The following is a 13,800-nucleotide window of genomic DNA, read 5'->3' as shown; positions in this document are numbered from 1 at the left end:
ATTTTGTTAGATTTATTCCTAGGTAACTATATATTATTGACAATAATGTCTTCTTTAAAATTTTTTTTCTCCTATTCAAGTACTAACCAGGTCAAATTGCAGCTAGATAGGAGAAATAAGTTTTAGTGTTTAATACCATTGTAGGATGACTATAGGTATATATTATTTTTGAAAAGCCAGAAGGAAAATATTGAATGTTCCCATTACAAAGAAATAATAAATGTTTGAGATGATAGACATGCAAATTACCCTCATTTGATCATTATACATGATATGTACCAAAATATCACTATGTATCCTTTAAATATGTACAGTTATTTCATGTCAATTTAAGCAAATAAATTGAAAATATCAAAACATTTATTTCGTGCTTTGTTGTTGGTATATAGAAATGAAATTGAATTTAATTACTGATCTTACATCAGCAAAATAGCATTACAATTATTAATTATGCTAATATATCTTAAATTATTTAGGGTTTTCTATGTAGATGATCATATTATATGGGAATAGTAAGAGTTTATTACTTATTTTCCAATCTTTGATATTTTATTTATTTTCTTACCTTATATTGGTCAAATCTTACAATGTACAATGCTGAATAAAATTGATCATAGCAGGCATTCTTGTTCCTGCCATTAAAGAAAATGTTTAACAATTTACTATTAATACTACTTATTATAGAATAGTTTCAGATAGGATATTTATCAGTTTGAGAAAGTTTGCTGAGGGATTTTGGTTTGTTTTATCTTTTGCTTTAAAGCATGAATAACTATTGAATTTTGTTGAATGTTTCTAAATAAGAGGGAAGTATATGATGTTTTTCTTTTAATCCGTTAAAGTAGTAAACTACATTAAGTCATTTTCTAATGTATTAATTTTGCTTTCTTGAGATAAATACAATTAGTCATAATATAGAATCATTGTTAATTTCATATGATATTGTTTTAATTTTTTTCCCATATTCCTGAGTTAAAATTCCAATTTCTCATACTTCTCTGATTATTTGAATCAAGGTAATTTCTTACAAAACAAGTTAGGGAGTGTTCTTTCATTCTGGGGGACTCTGGGGTATCAGTGAAAATAGAGATTAACTCTTCCTTGAATATTTGCATATTTTATAGAACTCAAGATTAAAATTACTCTGTTTTGTTTTCTTTGTGGTAATATTTTAAATCACTGGTCAATATTCTAATATAATAGGACTCTTCAGATGTTCTTTTCTTTTGGTAGTTAGTTTTGGCTAGTTACATTTTCCTGGAAATTTGTTTAATTCATTTATGTTTTCAAACTTCTTGGCATAACAGTCTCTTATCTTTTCAATCTGTGCAGCATGTTAAAATTTTTTTTAGTTCCTAAATTGACTTATTGGTTGTCTTCTCCAACTCACTGATTTGCATACTATGCATGTATGTTTGTATGTATTATCTGTCTAGCAATTTAGAAGTTCTATGCTCTGTTTCTATTCTGTTAGTGTTTGCCAAAGTACCTTAAGAAAATCCACATTTAATCCATTTCTTTACTCTTCACATGCAATTCTTGAAAATCAGAATGCATTGTAAACACCCTTCTCCCTCACTTACATGTTATACTTGTCTCATTTTAGTTCTGGTTTTTTAACCTCATATATTAGGCAATTATCATTTTATAGAGTCAAATTCTGTATTGATGACCCTCCTGTTTATCATTTTATTTTCCCATCATTTCTATTTGTACTGCAGGCTTTTCATTTTGAAACATTTTTGTTCTTAAAGTTTGTCCCTTGGATGTTCCTCTAGAGTATGTTGGTGGTAGTAAAATTCCTTCGTTTCTGTGTAAGATATTTTTATAGGCTCTTTCATACAATTCCAGATTTGCAGGTAATCCTCAGGACTTTAAAGATATTACCATGCTGTCTTCTAGATGTTGTTCTTTCTATTGAGAGACCAGCCTAGTGTTCATTTCTTCATAGGTAATCTCTTTTTCCTATCAGTTCTTTTTAAAATTATTATTATACTTTAAGTTCTGCGGTACATGTGCAGAACATGCAGGTTAGGATACACATGCCATGGTGGTTTGCTGCACCCATCAACCTGTCATCTACATTGGGTATTTCTCTAATGTTATCCCTCCCCTAGCCCCCCACTCCCCAACAGGTCCCAGTATGTGATGTTCCCCTCCCTGTGTCCATGTGTTCTCATTGTTCAGCTCCCACTTATGAGTGAGAACATGCAGTGTTCGGTTTTCTGTTCTTGTGTTAGTTTGCTGAGGATGATGGTTTCCAGCTTCATCCATGTCCCTGCAACGGACATGAACTCATCCTTTTTTATGGTTGCATAGTATTCCATGGTGTATATGTGCCACATTTTCTTTATCCAGTCTATCATTGATGGGCATTTGGGTTGGTTCTAAGTCTTCGCTATTGTGAATAGTGCCACAATAAACATACGTGTGCATGTGTCTTTATAGTAGAACGATTTATAATCCTTTGGGTATATCCCCAGTAATGGGATTGCTAGGTCAATGGTATTTCTAGTTCTAGATCCTTGAGGAATCACCACACTGTCTTTCACAATGGTTGAACTAATTTACACTCCCACCAACAGTGTAAAAGCATTCCTATTTCTCCACATCATCTCCAGCATCTGTTGTTTCCTGACTTTTTGATGATCACCATTCTAACTGGTGTGAGTTCTTTTTATCTTGAAGTTCTATTATTTTACTACAATTTGTCCAAGAGTGGACTTTTAAAAATATATATCATGCTTGGGATTGTCCAAGAGTGAATTTTTAAAAATATACATCGTGCTTGGGATTCATTGAATTGTCTCAGTCTGAATATATTTCACTAATTATGGAAAGTCCCTGAGTACTACCTCTTTAGGTATTGCCTTTTTCACATTTTCTCATCTTGCATTCTGCAGTTCCGAACAGATATATGTTTCACATGCTTCCTCCACCTTGCTTGTCTCTTAACTGACTTTTAATATTTCCTGTATGTATCTCTGTTCTACAAACAATAATTTCTTATTCATCTTCCAATTTACTACATCTCTCTTCAGCTGTGTCAAATCTTTCATTCAACCTATCTACTGAATTCTATTAATTATTTTAGTTTTTATTTACAGAGATTCTATTTTTCTCCCCCACCAAAAAAAATTCCTGAACATTTGGGATTGTCTGGTATTCCTTTGTGATAAGTTCCCTACCTTTTAAAAATGCATTAAGTATATTTATTTTATAATAAGTAAGCCTGTAGTCTTTGTGTATTTTATACTTTTGAATTGAGACCTTGTTAGTAGCACTTTACAGGGGTAATTTTTGTGGCCCTGATTTGATATGTATCCCCCACAGGAGATAAATGTTTGTTTCTGCCAGGTGGCTAAAGGCACTAGCAACCCAGGATCAATTTAAACTAACTTTTCATCTTGGGGTTTTTGGGCCACACAAATAGAATGAATTCTGGCTCAGAACTCGAGTAAATGCCTTGCTTGTGGTTACAAAATTTTCAGGCTTTTTCCCCCCCTATATTCACAGCCAATTTTTTTAGTTTTTCTTTTGATATCATATTTTTTCTAGTTAATTCTTTGCTAAAGATGTTGCCTTTTGAAGGTGCTGGCATCGTGAGGCCATGTTTAATTCAACTTCCCACCTGATCAGTCTATAGTCTTTATCATCTATATTTTATTCACTTGGTTCATTGAAAGAAAACTTTGGGTACCATGACCTGGCAGATGTCCCACTTGGCAGCTGTCCAACTTAGTGCTGTAAAAGATCTCTGGGTTTATACTTTCGTGTTCCTTTTGGCCTTCGTGAATCTGCTTCCTTTATTTCTTGCCAGAATAGTTAAGTATTTAAGAAGATGTCTTTAAAAGTTTTATCGAGCACTTTTAGGATTTTTTTAATGTGGATTGTTTGTTTTTAAAGACACTTAATTTGTGTATTGTCAGAAATGAAAGTCCAGAAACTATTCATGCAAGTAATTTAATAAGCTATTTCTTTTTTAAAATAGCTGAAGAAAACTTCGTAATTTCAAGACATGTGAAAAAGGGTTACTGAATCAGGTTTTCACTAGTGCTATGTTGCTTAAGTCACAAATGTGAAGGTTTACTCTTTCCATGTCTAAAGTTTATTTTACTGTAAATATTTTTGTCTGTGTTCCATCATGAACTGGCTTTTTAGAAGTATATCCAGAATTCAGAATGAAACCTATTGTGTGTTCTGATTCCCACGTAATTTAACTATGTAATAAGAACATATTCTCTTATCGTGAAAACCAACTCATTTTTCCATCTACTCATGAGGATTTTCATCTTTCAGTCTAAACTTTTGTGTGTGGGTAGTAAACAGTTTGGTAGAAGGATGGTTATGCCGGTAACTGTAGCAGTTAATAATCAACACCCATTTGGTTAGAACTCCCAAATCACTCTTAGGACCATACTCCTGAACTTTTGAGTAGGAATAAAACATCTACTACTTTTTGGTATAGATTATAATCTTTCTTTTTTCTGAGACATAGTCTTGCTCTGTTGCCCAGGCTAGAGAGCAGTGGTGCAATCTCAGCTCACTGCAACCTCCGCCTCTTGGGTTCAAGTAGTTCTCCTGCCTCAGCCTCCTCAGTAGCTAAGATTACAGGCACCCATCACCACGCCCAGCTATTTTATTTTATTTTATTTTATTTTATTTGTATTTTCAGTAGAAACGGGGTTTCACCACATTGGCCAGGCTGGTTTTGGACTCCTGACCTCAAGGGATTCACCCACCTCAGCCTCCCAAAGTGCTGGGATTACAGGCATAACCACTGCACCCAGCCAATATAAATTATAATTCTATTAACTTTACCTGATAATTCTTTCAAGATGAATTTCTAATCTCAAACTACACATGTATTATAATCGCATGCCCCAACTTTACACAGTGAATCAGAATTTACTGTGTACTTTAAGAAAGAAAGAAATGATCTGTAACTGAAAGTAAAGATTATTAAAATGAAAATTAAGTATTTCTCAAAGTTTAGGATGAAGAATAGGGCAATAGTTGAAAGGATAGGGTAGGAAAAAATACCCTTTTCCATCTGAGCTTTGTTTCACTGATTTACAGTAAGAAAACTGTTCTGCCAGTTGAACTGATCTGATACAATCAAGTACCCTTTGCAGTTACTTTTATCTACTAACTTAGAGTTTTTACTAATCTTATTATTGCATCAAAATGCTATTACAATCCTAATTATAAATATATTTCAACCTTCCAAAAATGGAATTAAATGTATTGTGATGTTTGTTTTGTGATTTTGATTATTTTAAAAATAACTATTATAGATGTGTCCACATTTGGACTTAATTTCTATCTTTTGTGGGACTTCATTTTTCCCACTAAAGAACTTTCTTTCCTAGTAGCTAAAAGTAAACTTTTTCTTTCATAGCCTATATATCCAATTTCTAACATAATACTTGGATTAAGAAAGTATTTTACAAATAAGATTGTTTTCTTCTTTAGGGCAATTATCTTGGATTTTCCAGATTTAAACCATATCCTCTATATATTATTGCATCTTTTTACCTGATTCTTAATATTTCATCCACTGGAATGATAACTCTACAAGACCAATATTAAACAATATGGGAATGGCAATCCTTCTTGCTTTATTCCTGTTTTAATTGCATTTTGTTTTACCAACAAGTATATACATTTTAACTGCATTAAAATATCTTTTAAATTCTAATTTATTAAAGTTTACTTTTAGTCAAAAATGAATGTAAAATATTATCAAATGATTTTTCAGAATTTATCAAAACGATTATGTAGTTTTTCCCTTTTGACTTGCTACTCCGAATATTTCAGAAATGGATATCTAGGCCAGGTGTAGTGGCTCATGCCTGTAATCCCAGCACTTTGGGAGGTCTGGAGGTGGGCAGATCGCTTGAGCTCAGGAGTCTGAGATCAGCCTGGGCAACATGATGAGACCCCTGTCTCTACAAAAACACAAAAATTAGCTGGGCACGGTGGCGCACACCTGTAGTCTCAGTCACTTTGGAGGCTGAGGTGAGAGGATCACTTGAGTCCTGGAGATGGAGGTTGCAGTGATCCATGATTTTGCCACTGCACTTCAGCAAGAGTGACAAAGCACAACCCTGTCTCAAAACAAAACAAAACAAAGCAAAAAAAGTGGGCGGGGGGCAGTATCTGAATTTACATCATCACTGTATTTCTGGAGTAAAACTCTTTCAGAACTGTAGTTAGCACTTTCATCTATAATGTCTCTTGTCCTCATTCTTGGATCAATTTTTATCTGATATTCACACTTATAATTTACTGCCTACTTGGTATTTTATATGCCTTATCTCATTTAATTCTCACAACCACCTTGGAAGTTAAATACTACTATCTTCATGCAACTATCTTAACATTTTGTGCACGAAATGAAGTTCAATGAAGGTAAAGCACTTGCCTGTTGTCTAATGGCTGGTTACCAAAAATGTCTACTGCTAGAATCTGGGTTTATCCCATGACACTGACTGCTGAGCTTGGGATCAGGTCAATGGGGATTAAATTTATTTTAAAGATGTCTTCAGCAAGTAATGTGGCTATGAGCTCTACTGTTCTTACTTGCCAGTGGCTAAACTTTATGTCACCTGGCTGTGCCTTTCACCAGTGCCCTCCCCGCTACAATCCAGCTGAGTGCCTTTCACCAGTGCCCGCCCCGCTACAATCCACCACCCCTATCTCCAACCCTACCCTCACACAAAAATATATACAGCTATAGGGCTACAGGGAAAAATACAAATGAAGCCAATAGACTTTTCGATGCCATAATAATTTGTGTGATTTAACACCCTATGGAGGCTAGATAGCATCCTTGTGGTGTCACCTGCCTTCTTTTCCTTGCTTTGGCTTCATCTCTAACCCTGGCCAGACTGAGCATCCTCTGATTATATGTGAGATTGCTTATTCGTATTATATTGTAGGAAGTACTAACACCCATTAGTTCTTCTTTTTCCAATTCTAAAAGTTCTACTATCAAAGTTACCTTAATATGACTTATTTTTATCTTCCAATTCTAAATTCCAGGAAGAGTTCTGGAAAACCAGAAATTGAAGCTAGCAACGAATTTACCCAAAGTCCATGAAATTGTTAATTTTGAAAAAGGTTTTTTAAGTGACTAAAAGACAAGATGTACTTAACCAAGTGTCAAACTTACCATAAGGATATTAGATCTCTAGAAGGCAGTGGTATATTTTATTAGCTGCCTTATGTATTCATTAAGTATGAAAGCAATTCTATATACTTCTTAAGGAAATGTTTGTGTGTCTGTGGGAGAAACAAAATGCCTTTTAACCATTATTAATTAATCTTCTTTGAAAGGCAAAATCAAATTTGGGAGCTGATACATAATTATGTGATTTCCACTTTGAGGGTAGCATCTTGCAGTGCAATAATCTGATTCTCAAACTTAACTATATTGTATACATTGTCTTTGCCTGCATTGAGCTTCTATGAAGACTGATTCTACCTTATGGGTTTTGGGGGTAGGATGAAGAGGGACACAGAAAGGTAACAGACAACTGAAGAATTTAAAATACAAGGGCAACACCAGAGAAAAGAAAAGTCATGTATACACTTCATTTTGATGAAAAAAAAAAAAACCCTCATTTCTGTTACTTTTGTGTTTTTGATGATAGAGGTATGAAGAATACATGGATGATAGTCAACTTTTTAAGGAAACAGGATTATTCTTTTCTAGTACTAAAGTATTTGAGAACAAAGATCTTATCTTTCTCATAACCAAGCACAAGATCTTCTTCAATAAATACGGTTTCATTTGATTTCTCTGCACATACACTTCTACAATTAACTACAATAGAGCCTAAGCATATAGGATGAAGGAAGGTAATTTGATAATATGTACGTTTTGAAAGAATGCCATGTGTAGAGTATGGCATTAAGGTTGTGGGATTCTGGAAAGCACTCCAACGGAAATATGACTATCAGTAGTAGCACCTGTGAGCAGACGTCAATAGAAGCTGCATAACAAGCAGTGACAAATCAAAAACTTGCATTCAAAGCCCTGCATTCATTGCATCTGTGTTCTTTGGAAAAAAAAGATGCGTAAAAATAGATGCACAAAATAACCCTTGCCCTCTAGGAGTTAACATACTAATTGAACTCATACATGTTATCTTCACATACCTTCAAGTATAGGGAGAAAAACCTGTTCATCTCATAAATATAAACAATAACATCTCATGATTCATTACAGGAATGGTAGTGATAATATAAATGCTGACCAATTAATTACCAATAAGTACTAACAAATTAGTGACCAATAAATATTTTCACCAGAAAGCATATCAGAGAAATATATTTCATGTTTTTTTGTGATTTCATAATAGGAGTACAGATTACCATTTTCAGCAATTACACACATCATATAAATATTTTAATAGCTAGAGGCATGTATGAAAATATAAAGACCGTATCAATATACATTTTCTAGTTAGTTTACAAAAAAAATGTGTCATTAGAAGGCGAAGAATAATTTACTGACCACGAATGTCCTCTTGTTTTCCAGAATTTCAAATCCTTATATTTTTGAACAACATATTCTTAAATTACAGAAAGAACATAAAAATGTCAGGCTCAAAACAAAACACACTGCCAGAGTAGAAATAATAGAAAGATAACATATAACTGGAATTCTGCTCCTAACCCAATAATTCCAAACTATTAGCAAGCAGCCATAAACCTATACAGATCCGTTACCATCTCCGGGTCCATTTGACAAGAGAAAGTAGGAGTTAGGTCAAGGGGGTCTCTTTAGCCCTTTCCTACTTCTGAATTATACAACCTGTATGATGTCAAACTCCAATACAGAGAAAACAGTGCAGAAACAAATCTGCCACTCTAACTTGTCCCATGACAATAAATGTTGTTAGGCCTCAGATTCTACAAAGATAAACTGATGAACTCAAATTATCTTTTTTTAAAAAATCCCTTAAACCTCTGAAATTTTATATTGTTCATGTATATTTGGAAGTATATTTCAGGTTACATTATGCCTTATTGTGGGTCAATAGGGGGAGCTCTCACATTGCTTTTTTATGTATCCCACAAATAATAGAATTTACGTTATCTTAATTGCAAAGATTGGACTGGATTATTTCATTACAATTAGGAACTTATAAGCCAGAGGCATCTCATTACTCACTACAGCAATATTAATGTAGGCCATGTATTCAGCTGTGCCCCTTTAACTTTGAGGGCTTTTTAATCATCCATCAAAGCACACGTTTGTTGGTCTGTTTAAATCATTGCAGAAGTTGTTTTGTCTTCTGTTTGTTTTTTGGACTCCAACTTCTTCAGATGAAGTTAAGGTCTATGTTTGATTTGTATTCAAACCTATAAGAGTTAAAAGCAGGAGGAAAGGTTTATGGAGATTAAAAAGCAAGAAACCATTTCATTAGGTCTGTGCTTCTGTGGGTTGAACTTGCTGCACAAACAACTTGACATGTGTACTTAAATTATTATTATTCGATTATATATTTCAGGGGTTTGCCATCTTTGTTCTTTATTGTTTTCTATTTCTTCATGTGTTATATATAATTTACTTCCCTAGCTCACTGAGGATAAAAGCAATTTATCATAGAATCTTTGGGAAGTTTGCTTTCTCTAATTGAAACAGATGTCCCTTATGTTAATTAGAATATGAAACATGGGTTGTTAACTGTTAGCTTTCAAATGAAACTCATACATTAATGTTCAGGTAAAATGAAAATGAGACAACACAATTTTAATAGACATTTCTTCAATAAAGTTGTGGTTTATAGTTAGGATGGAATTTTATTGCTTACTGTGATTTATACCTACTTTATCTAAAGGTTCATGGTGGCCAACAAATAACGGCTCATATTTTTTGGCCATTTTTCCTTGAAAACACAACTACATTTTAAAATATGGAAAAGTAATTTATAAGGGAAATGAAAAAAGCTTACATGGAAGATTACATAAAATACATCTGTCTTTTCAAGCCATTGAGATATATAAACAACTCGTTAAAACCTTAAAATGCCAAGAGGAAGGACAAAAGATTCTTTTATTGCAATGAACTTTTGAAAAGATGTCTTTTTTTCCTTTACTTTAAAGGAGTAAGCTTTTTACTTCACATCTAAAGATCTTGATTAATTTTTTGTGTGTATATGCGCATATATTTTAAAATAATATCACTTGAGGTTCTTTCTTCCAAGGAATCAGTGATAGAGCAAATACATAAGAAAAATAAACATATTGGGCAGCCAAGAAGCTGTTTTTCAATGAAAGTAGAGTCGTTTTTATTTGACTGGGAAGGTTTTTCTTTTTATGTCAAATGAAATTTTAAGATCACCTATGAGTTTGGAACCAAATCCTTTACTGCCAAATCTGATTCCAATCCTTAAAATCTGTTTTTGTAATACTGCCAGCTATGCACTAACTTTAAATAGGTAGCCAGACATATTGGCAAAAATATACATGGTTAATCAAATAAAGCTATGTAGCAGTTTGGAAACAATCAATCAACTTTCAGAATCTTTTAAGTATGAAGCTGCTGTGAAGACATCATGGCTTGCAGTGAAATATTGCAATAAAACTCCATAAGCAGCTGCTTTTGAATTCATCTTCTCCTTTGTTTTTAAATTTTCATAGACCTGCCTCTTAACTATGAATTTTATAAGCTTTTGAAAGAAAAAAACCTGGCAACCTACTATTACAACTAACAAAGAAACGAGAACTGGTAATAGAGTTGGAAGCTGAACTCACTGCAAGAACTGCCAACTTGAACTTATCTAGTTAACTATTACTGTACGGATTACACTTGAAACGGCTTTTGATGACTGACATTATTTCACTGAAAAGAATATGTGTGAAGGTACTTAAGCACTTTGTCTTGTGTTTTATAGCTTAAGTTTCTTTTCAAATAAAAGACAACATAATCTAAAAAATTCAGATATCCAAACATTAGCAGATTTCATTTCTGTTATATGAGAAAACTATTACTAATCTTTAAATACACAGCAATTACAAACCCCCAAGACCTTCAGTTATTTTTAAAAAATTTTGTATTTCAAATGAGGAACAAAAATTGCATGTGACAAATGAATTATTTATGAGATAATTCTAACCATGCAGTTACATTAGAATGTTTTATTGCTTCTACTTGGTAGGCATTCTTCTTTATTGTAATCATAAATGTAATTAATTTGTAATCTTAAGACTAGTGAACAATTTGGCTTCATCAAAACAAAATGTTTACCATCATCAAATATTAAAATTCAATTACAAAACACTGAAAAAACTATTTCCCCTCCTTTTCTGTGTCTGAGATCAATTTTGCTTATCTCAGTAGTGGCTAATAACGTTAGCTCCTAACAAATTGTGTTTCTGTATAAGGTTTCTTTCTGTGTGTTCTTATGTGTGTGTTGGGGGTGGGGGTGGGTTTTCATTTTACTAAACAGTCTTAGTTTCTACTTTCTTTCTTTTTCTCATACATGAGCTAAAGTCTCTCCAGATTTGGTCATAGATGAAAATCTAAGGATGATGTCTCAAGTGTATATGTGTATGTATTTGGAAAATACATGACTTACAGAGGTAAAATTTGTTTTTGAGCAATGTCTATAAAGTATCACAGTATTAGATGTAATGCTGAATTCAGAACTAAAGAAAAAAAAACTTGTGGTGAAATAGCTGATAGATAGTTTAAATATAAGAATGTCTGCATATTGAGTACTCTTGTTTTCTTTAATAAAAGCGTAACCCTTGTGTAAGTTAAAGAGCAGGTTATCATAAATAAATCCAAGACAAAAGAGGAGAAATACCAAACCACTGGCTCACTCCTTGTTCCTCATGAGTGCCCTTGGCTGCCCCAACTCCTACATAATTTCTAAGGCCCAGCAGAGAAGACTTCCCTGCCCAAATCTGAACATATCCCTCTTTCCCCTCAACTTTGCCATGTCTTCCATATCCTGCCCCGGTCAGGTGACCTTCTTCTACACACTCTAATTCCCCTACCATACCTTTACCATTGCACTGGCAAGTTTTATTTGTGTTTTTACTGCATATCTCTTTGTTTCCAACTAAATTGTAATCTTCTTGAAGGTAGAATTGCCTGTCATCTTTATCCTCAGTGTTTCATACAATGCTTGTCTAAAAGTCAAGAAATGAAAGATATGCAATTTCCACTACTAAAACCTAACTACTCATAAGCGCAGACTCAAACACAGTTATGATCGGTTTGGCTAGTGAATAGTAACTAGTCATCTATGAAAAGATGAGAGTTGATGAAAGAATGATAACTTGGTTGTTCTAGGATCACACACTCAGGGATCAGGCAGGAAGCAGTAAATGAATCGTGTAACTTTGAAAAAAAAGGATAGAAGCTGGATCTACAGAAAGCAGCCAATGCTCAGCTTCAGTCAGTTTTTTAGCATGAGGGGACATAAGTAGAGCGTTTGTTGCCAGAGCTGAAGACTTTTTAAGTAACTACAAAATTTATATATTTTAATGTAAAATGTTCTAGATCTTAAATTACAGCTCGATATTTCTAAAAACATCCTGTGAGTCAAGAAACTATGTTAACAAACTGTAGATGGCATATGGGGCTATCAATGTGACCTCTAAGTAAAGAGAAGATGACATAACCATCTACCCTAGATTAAAACAGCAACAAGAATAATGAAAATCCTTATTGGAAAAATACATTTATATTCTTATTTACATTTGCGTATGTTTAATTTTACACTCAAGCTTATATGTAAACTTATACTTTATAGTTATACTCTTATTTAAATGTATACTTATATTTCTATGGCCAGACTTGATAGGTTTCGGTTCAAAATGAAGAAACTGAAGGGTAGTTTAGACCTGGATGGCAACAAGAAGAGTGCAATTGTAAAAATGCCGACCTTATTACTTGGGTTTGCATCCAAGTTTTTAGGCAGCTTATTTTTCTGACCTTTAAAACCACCTTTGAATTCGTGATAAACACAGAACTAAGCTGAAAAGAAAAGGTATTTACAACATCACCTTTGGATAACTTTAAATCTGCTCAAGTATTTTTGCAGTGACAGATTGGGATGGAATGCTGGGAAAATAACAGCATTGGAAACAAAGCAGACAGGTTTTATCTCAACTTTTTATATCCAACCGAAGCACACTTCACCTGTGAATAGTGATTATTAAGTTTCTTTCAAGGGAAGGGGGCCTGTAATTCACAAATGCTGCAGGTGTAAACTCCTAGGAGCCTTTTCTCCGAATGAAAGGACGTTAATCATTATTCATGGGTGAGATAGTCCATTGATTCCACAGCAGAGAAAGAATTCCTTTTTTATCTTCTTAAAACATGAGACCTTCAATTTTATAAGCTTCAAAACAATAAAAGATTCCCTCTTAGAACTACATTTATTAGAAGTTGTTCTTATATTGTGCTCGTTTTTTATATACTTGAATTTCTTGCAATCACTAAAATGTCAGTAAGAATGTGTAGTTTAAGTAGTAATTAATTAATTATTCAGTAAAATTTCCATAGGCATCTGGTTATTCTAGACCAATATTATTGATGCCTAGGAATAAGGAATAAATTTTACCAAAATGAAATCCAAGAGAGTGGTTGTACTGGATTTTGTTTGTATCAAGTGTTGCTTCAAATAAGTGAGTCACTGACTGGAGTTTAGAAATCTTTTGGCTGCATAGAGATATTATATTTGTTGTGAAAAATCAACTGACAGTGTAGACTCACAAACACCATATTTCTTGACAAGCTGTTAGTGAATATTCTTATTTTATTCCTCACTC

The sequence above is a fragment of the Papio anubis genome, chromosome 6 (assembly GCF_008728515.1).
Source record: "Papio anubis isolate 15944 chromosome 6, Panubis1.0, whole genome shotgun sequence".
Classification (NCBI taxonomy): Eukaryota; Metazoa; Chordata; class Mammalia; order Primates; family Cercopithecidae; genus Papio; species Papio anubis.
Note: the sequence above shows the minus strand (reverse complement) of the source record.